The sequence below is a fragment of the Chamaea fasciata genome, unplaced genomic scaffold (assembly GCF_029207755.1).
Source record: "Chamaea fasciata isolate MVZ Bird 193981 ecotype frontalis unplaced genomic scaffold, bChaFas1.0.hap1 SCAF_7, whole genome shotgun sequence".
Lineage (NCBI taxonomy): Eukaryota > Metazoa > Chordata > Aves > Passeriformes > Sylviidae > Chamaea > Chamaea fasciata.
The window spans coordinates 57,558,985-57,570,077 of NW_027094092.1; positions in this window are offsets into that span (position 1 = coordinate 57,558,985).

The window sequence follows — 11,093 nt, forward strand, 5'->3', positions numbered from 1 at the left end:
TAAGGCCTGATTTTATTTCAGCAAAGTCAATAGGGATTTTGGCTCTTATTAGTAGGAGCAGAAACAAAACCTTAATCCCTGGTAATTCTGTTTGTATTACATTGTACGCAGTGTCACAGATGTGCACAGGATACTGTGAAAAACACGCAGTCATATGCTGCTGTCACCTGCTCTCCCAACACAGTGGGACTGTAGCCAGAGTCGACCTGCAGGAGGGCAGTCTTGGGCCACTGCTTTAGGCCTCCGTTTCATTTTTTTGTCCATTCTCTGGGAGAAAAAACAAATTTTGGGGAAGTAGATGTGTGTCATTAAACTTACTGATGCCACCTCCAGTCCCACTGCTGGTGAGCTCTCAGGGTGCTGGGAGTATCACTTGGCTAGAGGCAATCTTACTTCCTACATGTGTTGTAAGATCTGGAGCAGAATGACAGACACGAAGTGAAGGCCGGGGCATTGAGACAGAGGTTCAAGCAGGGGAGGACAAGCAGCAAAACACAAAATAAGCAAGAAAGCAGGATATGAGAAAAAGAACAGGATCATGAAGCGTGAAGAAGGAACACTGGGTGGGAAAATAGATCCCCAAATGGGTCCTGTTAATTCCAGCTGAGTCACTGTTCTTTGACCCAAATACTTTATCTCCTCAGTGTCTCCTCCCTGCTGTGCGCTGGGCACCACTCTGAGGACATGGCCAAATCCTGCTAGGCAGGGACCTCTGCTTTCCTACTGCTTTTGCAGCTCATTGTGAGGACCTCAATGGCTGATTACATCAACTTAAATGGGCAGTGATCTGAGGAGACGCTGAAGTAAAGACACAGCAAGTAAAACCATTGCTGAGATGGACAGCAGCAAAGCAATGTGGAAACCCTGGTGCAGAAGTGCCCGAGTGTCTGCGTGCTCCCACTTACGTAACTCCCCCGTTGTGCAAAGTGCCAGCCCTGGCACTCAGCGCTGCCACACTGGCCTGGCCTGACCAAGGCATAAAATATCTTCTCATTTGGGGCTTGCTGACAACGTGCCCCGTTGTTCTGCAGTGCTGACCCAGGCCAAAGCGGCCGCTCTTCGTTTGTGAAGTGGGCTGCACTTAATCCAGGCACTGCTCCAGCCCTGCAGGCTCCGCAGAAATAGATGGCTGCAGCTGAGCTGCTTACACCCTGCAGAACAGGGCCTGTGGCTCGCCAGCTTGTTGGATATACTCTTGGGAATGGAAGGACACCTAGAGCATTACAAAGGGAGCATGCTCCTGTCACTGGGGTGGGATTCTTGTAGTGCATGGAGCCAAACACCTGAACTCGCAGCTCACTTCTTTCTCCATCTCTCTGTGACAGCCAGAGGTACCTGCTGAACTTCGACAAATGATTTTGTTGAGACAGTTGTCCATAGCTGGCAATATTTATCATGGGATAAATTTGTTTTGCATGAAGAGTTTGTTTAATAAGAAGTCAGGTGTTAACTGAGTGGTTGCACTCTAGAGCCAGGGAAAGCAGAGCAAGGACAAAGCACATGTTGCTTTTCAGCTTTGTTCCTCTTGCTGGTACTTACAGCCTGGTATAAGCACCACTCACACACTCCCATGTCTGGCAGATCAGGCTGTGTCTTTATGATCACAAGAACTTGTGTTCTCATAAACAATAAGTGCAAGCAGAGGTGTGTGCATGTGGAAGCAGCACAATCCCTGTTCCACACCCACTGCAGCTTTCAGCCTCCAGCTTCCCAAAGCACATGTGGGTATAGAAAGGTGGAGAATCAGTGCAGAGTCCAAATAAACTGGAATGACTTGGGTTGGAAGGGGCCTTAAAGATGACCTAAGCACGATTCTAACACCCCTGCCACAGACAGGGACACCTTTCACTAGACCAGGTTTTTGAAAACCCCAACCAGCTTGGCCTGGAACACTTCAAGGCATTGACACCCTGGCTGTGCTAGTGCCATTAAATAAACTTCTAACTAGAACAGCTATAAACACCATGTCACCATTTCTGGGGCCAGTCTTGTTTTATTTATGTCAATGGCAAATCTCTAAATTTATTTGTTTTATGTAACCTCTGGAGAGCTGGGCCTGTCTCTGGACAGTCTCCCAGTATCTCTTGTTTTCAAAGAGCATAAAAATTAAAGTGTTAATAATGGCTTTGTCACCATCATTGTTAATTTTTGTGCTACAAGGTCCACACTTTTTTTAGTACTTCCAGGGATAGTGGTTCCACTGGGCAGGCTTTTCCAATATTTTTATTAGACTAAACAAGTGGGAGAAAAAGCTAAGTTGATTAATTTGTTTTAATGTCAGTTGTGATGGTGCATATTTTGGTTGTTTGAGCTGCATATTGAACAGGGTACAATATTTTCCTGGAAGCAAGCTGAGTGCCTCTTACATAAAGGCTCATCCTCTGAGCATGAAGTCAGGATTCTGATAAAGCTGAATTGTGATCTTAATAATGCACAGACATGATTCACCCCAGGATTTCCACTGAAAACAGACCCATATGCCACTGAAATGTCACCATCACAGAACATTTATTGGGAATAGATGTTGTGAAGCTGGACTGAGCTTTTAGCTCCAGGAGCTTCAGGTGAAAACCTGGTGCAAGCAATTCTAAGTTTTGGTTGAGAACAACAATCCCTTTGGGATTTTTTTTGTTCACCAGGAGCACAGTCCATCTTTCCATGGTCTTTCTAAAGCTGTTGGCAGGAAAAGACAACACTGTTCACTTGGATGTTTACTCCAAGGTGTGCATTCGTGCTGGAGCTTTTCCTTTTCTGAGCACTTGGAGCTGCTGTGGGTGCTGTGGGCACGAGTCTGGTCACACCAGCTTTTTGTTACAGCACCAGACTGGCAGAAAGGGGCTTCTCTCTCCCCAGAAAATTAACTCTGATCAATAGAACACACTGAAGATGATAATCACTGTTAGACCGTATTTCTTTGTCTTTATTTCCTTTACTTGATCAGAGAAGGTATTTTGCTAGCTGGGGGTGTATTTGAGGCACTCACCTTCCCATGCTGTAACGGAAAGACAGGATCACCAGCATCCAAACCTCAGCTGGGGAGGCAGAAAAACCCCAAATTCCCAGCATTTTCACCAGTCAGGATACAAGATTTATTGCCTATTTCCTCTTATATCTCAACAGTCATCCCTTGTGCCAGAACATCTCTGATCTTTTCTTAGCCCCACAGGTGCTGTTTCCAAGACCAGCTCGCCTCATGCACGTGCAAAACAAACCAGATTCTGCTCTACTTTCGTTGTGCTTTGTGTGTGTGCTTGTGACATCACTTAAATAAGCTTATCCTGCTCAGAAAGAAAAAAAAAACATTCCTACCACAGTTTAGGTAAACCAAGCAATTATTCTGTTACTAAGTGTAATTAATGCCTAATGATTTGCTTTGATTAATAGGACAATCAGCATCTGCTCCTTGAAATAGGGATTAGTAACCCAAGCCATCTCTAGTATTAGAAGGTAGGGGGTCCATTTGTACTAAACCTTATTTTTCCACATTCATCTCAAAGCAGAAAAGCCCTGTGTTATATTCTAAAAGCAGACTAAAGGGAAGGTAGTATATTTATGAAAAAAATATAGAGAAAGCTTTGTAATGTTCTCATGATTATGTGTTTTTTTGAATGAAATCAGTGCATCTCCATCCTTTTAGAAATAAATTACTCTGATCAAATTCTCTGATAATTTTTACAAGCAAAGTTAAAGCCAGAACATTTAAGATGTTGCATCTGCTAGGCTGGAACTGCAAGTTTAACTAAATAAGAACTATGTTTGATATTTCTGTGCAGCTGACTACTACTGAATATTCCCAGTATAGGAAGTTATAAAATGGCATTTTATAGACACGATGTTAATTTTTCTAAATCCCCTGATCAGTTTATCTTTTTTTTTTTTCCCTCTATGACTGAAGAATCACAACACACAACGCAGCTGCAAGGCTAATCATTCTTTAGCATCTTCTATTGATCCTGGAGACAGAGCTGGAGCGGGGTTAGGTCCAAACACTAATCCAATCGTATAACAGACATCCCCATATGGTTAGTCCCCAGCTTTGCCTTAAGCCAATCAATAATCACTTTGACAAAGAAAAATATATTTGGATTTTTTTCCTCCCTTTGGAAAGGTTGGGCTCTGAATGCTCCATCCACCAAGTGTTCTGGACTTCTCGGTCACTTCAGTGCCCACTCTGAAACAGAGCTTGCAGTGACTGGTAGATAACCAAGGAAATTGTCTCATTTCTGGGATTAGTACAGAGCCAAGGACAGAATTAACTTGAGCCACACGTCTTGCTTCTAAAAGCCTTTAAAGGGGACTGAACACCTTGTCAATGAGTTGGGCTTTCTTTTTAGTATAAAAATGTCCTTGAAGAAACAATGTCAGATGGAGCTGTAGAGCCTGGGAGGTGTGTGAGGCTCACCTGGAGGCTTTTTCTCACTACTCAGGGTTTGGACAATACAAGAACACGGAGAGGGTCTGTAGGAGACACCCGGTAAGACCTTGGTTTATTCCATTTATTGATGTTTTCACAGGAATGTTCATCTGCTGTGACGTGTGCAGCACTGAAAGCAGTGAAGAGACACCATAAATGCCAACTTTTCATGTAGCTCTACTTCAGCTCCTCTCTGAGTCTGGCTGCTTGAGGGCTGACTCCTGTGTTTGGTCTTAGGCCACAGGAATACCAAACTCCTCTGTGTCCACAAACTGCATTTCCAATCCTCTTGCACAGGAATTCATGCTGCAATTGCAGAAGGACTCTGCCACGTCAGGACTGGTGGTGAAGGATGATGACTGAAGAACAAATTCTCCCTGAAGATTCAGATTAATCCAGTGAATAATTCTCTGATACTAAAATTTTGATATTCAGAACGAACTGCCTTTGGCCAGATGGGAGCTGAAACAAAAGGACAACACATGGACAGTTAGAGGTGCTTTTCCCCAGCAGGTCTTTAAATTAGAGAATCTGAACACCAGCAGGTACCAAGCACTCGAGAGTTCAGAAAGTTCTTTGAAAGCCAGAATATTGCAAAGTAGGAACCCAGCAAAAATAACCTGCCTAAGAGATGACAAAATCCAGCTTCTGGGCAAAGTCTTTCCTGATCTTTCTCCATCTGGAGGATGAGACTGTTTATGTGTATGTTCTCCCGTTGGTCCCTGCATTTCTTATTGCACTGTGGTGCATCTTTTTACTTTTGTTTTTAATTAGAGCTGCGTTGGGATTGGTCTTGACAGCAGTTTGAAGTGGGTTTTTGTTCAGAAATGTCACAGGAAGTAAATTAATGGAGAGATGCCAAAGGTATGAAAAGCTATGAAGTCCCACGTTACAATGGAGACAAATCCTCGTGTATATTCCAGTGCAATCTTTGAAATATAAAAGCAGAGACAAAACATCCCTGGTGTTTCTTTCCTCCCTTGAATTCCATCTTTCACCACCCTATTCCCTTTACAGGTTGGTGAGTGGCTGTTGCTAAATATATGCATAATAGTGAAAACCACTACATAATACAATGCATTGTAAAAAGGTCCTGCCAGGCTTCTAGGTCAAGGGAAGGAATATCTCTTTTTTTCCCTAGTTAGCTTATCTCCCCATTTTTCTCCTTTTGCTTTATGAAAGAGCTGATGGGCAAGATCTCCAGCTGATGGAGTTATTCAGAAAAAGAACTGACATTTTGAATCAAAATTCAGGCTGCCTCCAAGCATCATGTCCCCGGTGCTATTAAACAATAATAAAATACAATGAAATCCATATTTACTCTGAAAACAGAAGGTACACAGGTATTTGATTTCAGAAAACCCAGGTAATTGACTTAGAAATGAAACCTGTGACAGATGGCTGCAGAATGGATGATTTAGGTAGAACATGAAAAAGGGTAATGCTTAAACCTTTGGGAAGAAGAGACAAGAGCCAACAGTAGGCAGAAGCACAGATGTCTGCGCTCTTATTCTATAGAGATGTGCACAGAAAAATGGGGGGAAAGGCATGGAAAGGGATCCCCACCTCAGCAAAGCCCACTGCTGGGATCACCAACAGTGTGGTGACAGATTCAGGCTCAGAGGAGCTCCCAGCACAGCACATGTGCCAGTCCCCACATGCCAGCGACGTGTCCCTGCCTGCCTTTCTGACTTTGATAGTGATTTTAACACCCCCAGTGTGTTAAATTTGCACCTTCAGCATGTTTAACACCTTTATTGTGTGGCAGTGATGACTTGGGTGACACTGGGGTGGATATTTTACCCCACTCTGTGGGCAAAAGTTAGAAGTTGTAGCCCTAAACCAATGGCACATATCTGCCTGATGGGTGCACAGTTTTCTTCTTTGCCCCAAGCCTGTCATCAGTTTAACCCTGACTTTGTGATAAACCACCTGACTTTGTGATAAATTTGAGAGCTCTCAGGAGATCAGCAGAGGCAGTAACTCAACTTGCATGAAAGCCAATGCACGTGTGGATGCTTCAAAAGATGCTGGGGAAAAGCATCCCCAAATCCCAAAACTGTCAATAATTGTGGAAAAAAAGTCTTCTCAGAGTCTTTTAAATGGTCTTTCAGATCTGCAGGTTAAGTGATTTTGTCTTAGTTGCTGATTTCAGCACCTTCCTCAGATCTCACATAGTCCTGATGTGCACTCTGCTGCCATGGAAATTGTCACAGACCAAACTCTGTCCCACTCCCCTGACCCTGTGGATGGAGCACCTGAGTAATGTCTCTTTCAGGGTGACTCCTCCATCCCTGGTCCTCAGAGCTGCTCTTTGTAAGATGATTCCAGAGCTGTGAGTTGATCCTCTTGCACAGCCAGGTAGGAATTACCAGTGTGTGCTCAAATTCCAGGTGACAGTGTCAGGATGTGGCATTGCTTCTCCTGTAGCGCTCATGGGTGTGTGACCACAGAGGGTAATGCCAGAGCACAAAGCCAGGCAGGTGAAGAAGGTCTTTGTGTGCAGTTTGTCACCCTTTAAAGCGTCAGTGAATGGGATGGCCACGCTGCTGCTGCCAGGAGTGAGCTGGAACACCACAAGGGCTGGGAGAGAATTTAGGTGAAGATCCAAAGTCTGCAAAAGCCTGTACACATCCCACACAATTTTGCAGTTTGCAACAGCCAATACTTGCATAATGCATCTGCAGCCTGGGTAATTCTACAGTGATGACCACAACCAGGGCTAGTGCAACTTGGAGATGCTTCCTGGCCTCCCACCTAACAGCATCCCTGAGACCTGAGCCCTGCAGTAGCATGAGAACGGTTAGGGACTTGTTGCCATGCCCATGAGATCTCTGGTGCTGCGACAGGTGAGTCTCAGAGCAGCAGCAGTTTGTGTGCAAGCACAGTGGATCCCACAGGCTGCTGCTCCAGAGTAAGAATTGGATTTGTGTTGTTGAAATCCCTCTGTAAAAGCTTTACTCACTCAGTGCTCTCGGGGATGTGCACTCACAGCTCCCACCAACACCCACCCAGCTGAACTCATCTGCCTGTTGCCTGACAGGACATCCCAAGCCGGTAGAGCACTGCAGGAATCTCCATGTCCTTCAGAGGCTGGATAAGAAATGTCATTGAGCTAGAGAAAACATCAGCATTGTTACAACCACCCACTGTGCTTCACAAGAGAGATGACTCCATCAGTTCCTGGCCCTGCCCTGCTTTCCCTGCCTCTCAGCTGCAGGTTTAAAAAACCTCCGCCAATACACTTATCTTCAAAGCTTCCAGGGGCAAAACTTCCCTCTGCAGCCCTCGTCACAGGCTCACATTCACAAGTACAGCATTCAATGTACAATCAACACCCACTCAGCACAAAGATTATTCTTGACACCAGAGGAGAAGTTAATGTTTGAAGGAATAGAAGAATGTGTAATTGAGATTTCCCCAGAGCAGAAAGGAGTGGAGGAATCTGCCACTGCACATCATGCATCTCACTAACAGATCCATATTCATTGCGCTTAAATGTATTCTGGTAGTTCTTATGTATTCCTCGTAGTTCCCAACAATTATAGCTCATCCCTTTGTTAGGGACAGAAAATGTAGGCTTAATAGGATGTCAACAGACAAGGAGTATAAAGTAATTGCCCATTATGCTATAAATGTGTTATAATCATTTGCCAGAGGGAGAAAAAGTCTAATTGAATGAAAACTCTTGATGGTTTCATTATGCTTCTATTAAAAGGCAGTCAGGCCTCCTGATCCAAATACAAGGCTTGACTCTTCTTTCATTTACATCTATAAAAAACTGGGGGCAACCACAATGTTACTGATGGATTTGCAGCAACACAGAGCTGGAGTAAGAGAGCTCAGAGTGAGTCCTGAGCATTTCTGAGTCAAGATGAAATGAAAACATTTACCATGCACGTGGCAGAGAAAAAAAATTCAATACAAATGTCAGCAAAGCTGAATAAAATGCCAGAGTTGTTCTCAGAAATGACAGGAATCAAAATCTCTGTGTGTGGAGAAAGCAAAGGAAGGGGCTAAATTCTGCCTTTCAAACTGCACTCATAAAAATCCACACTGATTATTTGCTTCTTAGTTGTTAAATAAAACTTCATTTTCTCCATCCTCCCTGACACCCAGTCAGAGCAGAGCTGCTGAAATCCTCTCCTGTCTTTGCCAAGATCAGCCCAGCCTTTTACAACCACTCTCCAACTCCCCCTTTCTCTGCTGCATCTCGTTTGAGATCCTTGTCCTTGCCTCTGCGCCCTGCACAATTCCAGCTCTCCCCCGCATTTTCCATGCCCTGTGTACCAACTCCTCTGCACTTTCCCCTCCTGCCACCACTCACAGCCCTCCTCAGGTGCTTCACAAAGTCATCCCCTCACTGACTCCCAATAGTTTTTGAAGACCCTTTTCTTCCATGACCTTAAATAAACACAACCCTTGGTACCTTCATCCACTCACCACCACACGACAACAGGGACTGTTGCTCCTCCTCTGCATCAGCCTCTCCAAATGTGGATCTTCAGTGCTGCTGTGTTTGTCCCTGCTTCCCCAGCCCATCCACCTCAGTGCCTGCTGTGGAGTCACTTTTGAGCTCTGTGGGATGGGAATGGGGAGTTGCAGAGAGGTCCCACCTGCCCTGTGAGGAAAAACGTGGGGTGGGAAAACACCTAAATTTGGGTGTCTCTGGATCCAGCTGTGGCTCCTGCAGCAGGGCATGGTGGGTGAGAGGTGAGCAGGTTAGGAAACGGTGAGGACTACCCATGATTTAGGACTTAGGAAGAAATTCTTCCCTGTAAGGGTCTGAGGCACTGGCACAGCCCAGAGAAGTTGAGGCTGCCCCATCCCTGGGAGTGCTCAGAGCCAGGCTGGATGAGGCTCTGAGCAAAGTGATCTGCTGGAAGTTGTCCCTGCCCATGGAAAGGGGGTGGAATTAGATGGTCTTTGAGGTCTCTTCCAACCCATATCACTCTAATTCCGTGATTCTCTGTTCTTGGATCAGCCTGAGATAATAGTCAAGGAAGCCCTTGATGTCTCGTCAGCTGCCCACAAGACCTCCACGGGACAGGATTTATGCCTGGGGAATCCTCAACACAGGAGAATTTGGGGATGTGGCTCATAAAGTCAGGGACACCCCTAAGCCAAGCTGTCTCGGCAAAACCACTTTCAGCTAGTTTTGATTGATAAATGTTTTTGGTTTTTTTTTTCCAGCAGGAGCAGCACCAAGCACTGATATTTCAGGCCTTTCAAAGTCTGGTTTTCTTTATTATCCTTGGTGGGTCTCTGAAGCACCACACACAAGTCCCTGAGGATCTGCAGCCAACCGATGGGAGAGTGTTTACCACTCGCTCCCTGGTTTCCTCTGACTAGGCAAATTATTGAAGCTACCTGAGCAGAGGTGTTTGTGTGAGCTGAGGGTGTGCTCTGGAGGTAGCAGGGAGCAGAGATCTCCCCTGCACAGGGATTTTAAATTGTTGGGAATCCAGACAGCTGCTCCTCATGCTCCCTTGCAGACATGCAGGATACCTGTGTAAGTTATAAGACAACAGCAAAAAAAAAACCACTGGCCATTATCTTGGTTGCAGAGATGTTGTTCTAAATAGAATCATCACCCAAAACCAGAGAGAAAGTAAGTATCTACACACACTTAGCAGCAAATATTTTTGGCCCTCAGCCCCCAATCTCCCCTGGCTTTCTATCTGAGTACCTGCCTACACAGACACTTTATTGCATATCAAGTCTTTTGCAGACTGAGAATATAGCAAAGTTTTGCTTTCCTCCTCCCCTCTCTCAGTCTGGCACTCTTTTAGATCTGAACTTGTGTCATTACCAGCACCTTTTTGGAAGCTCAGGTTCAGGGCTCAGCACAATAAACAGCTGAACTGGTTATGTAAAAAGCTCAGCAGTGTAGCTGATGTTTGGGCACTAGGATATTTTGAAGGAAAAACATCACTTTTTCACTGGGTTTGGTTTTGAGGGAACCACACTGTGCTTGGCCCAGCCTCTGGACCTCACTGGCTGTTTTCAGTCACGTCTGAAATGTTGATTTCATTGCAGCTCCCCTGAGAAGGAACAGAAGAGAGGCAGGTGAGTCGCTGCCTGAGGAAAGGACAGGCAGGCTACAGCTGTTTCCCCGTGTCCAGATGTGAAATTTTGGCCAAGCAGCACTTCAGCTGAGCTCAGCTGAGGTGAGGCAGGGGAGGCAGCCAGGGGCAGAAATCTGGGGGACAAAGAACACCCCCACTGCAACTGAGACATCGTTACCTCATGTTACAGCATTGCTTCGTTATCCCGTGCTGCATTTTTATCTGCATTTAATTGGCTCGTGCATTTGCATGAACAAACCATTGCATAATCCTTGGATTGTGCATCACAGAATATTTTAGCTTGGAAAAGCCCTGTAAGATCATTAAGTCCAGCTGTTACCCCAGCACTGCCAAGGCCACCACTAACCCACGGCCCCAAGTGCCACATTCACACATCTTCTAAACACCTCCAGGGGTGGCGACTCTGTCACTGCCCTGGCAGCCTGTTCCAGTCCTTGACAACCCCTTGTGTGAAGAAATTTTCCCTTGAGAGAAACTAACCCTCCCCTGGCACAACCTGAGGCTGTTTCCTCTTGTCCTGTCCCTTGTTACTTGGAAGAAGGGATGTCCTTTCTGGGAGCTGTAGAGAGCAATTGACTGAATATTTCAGT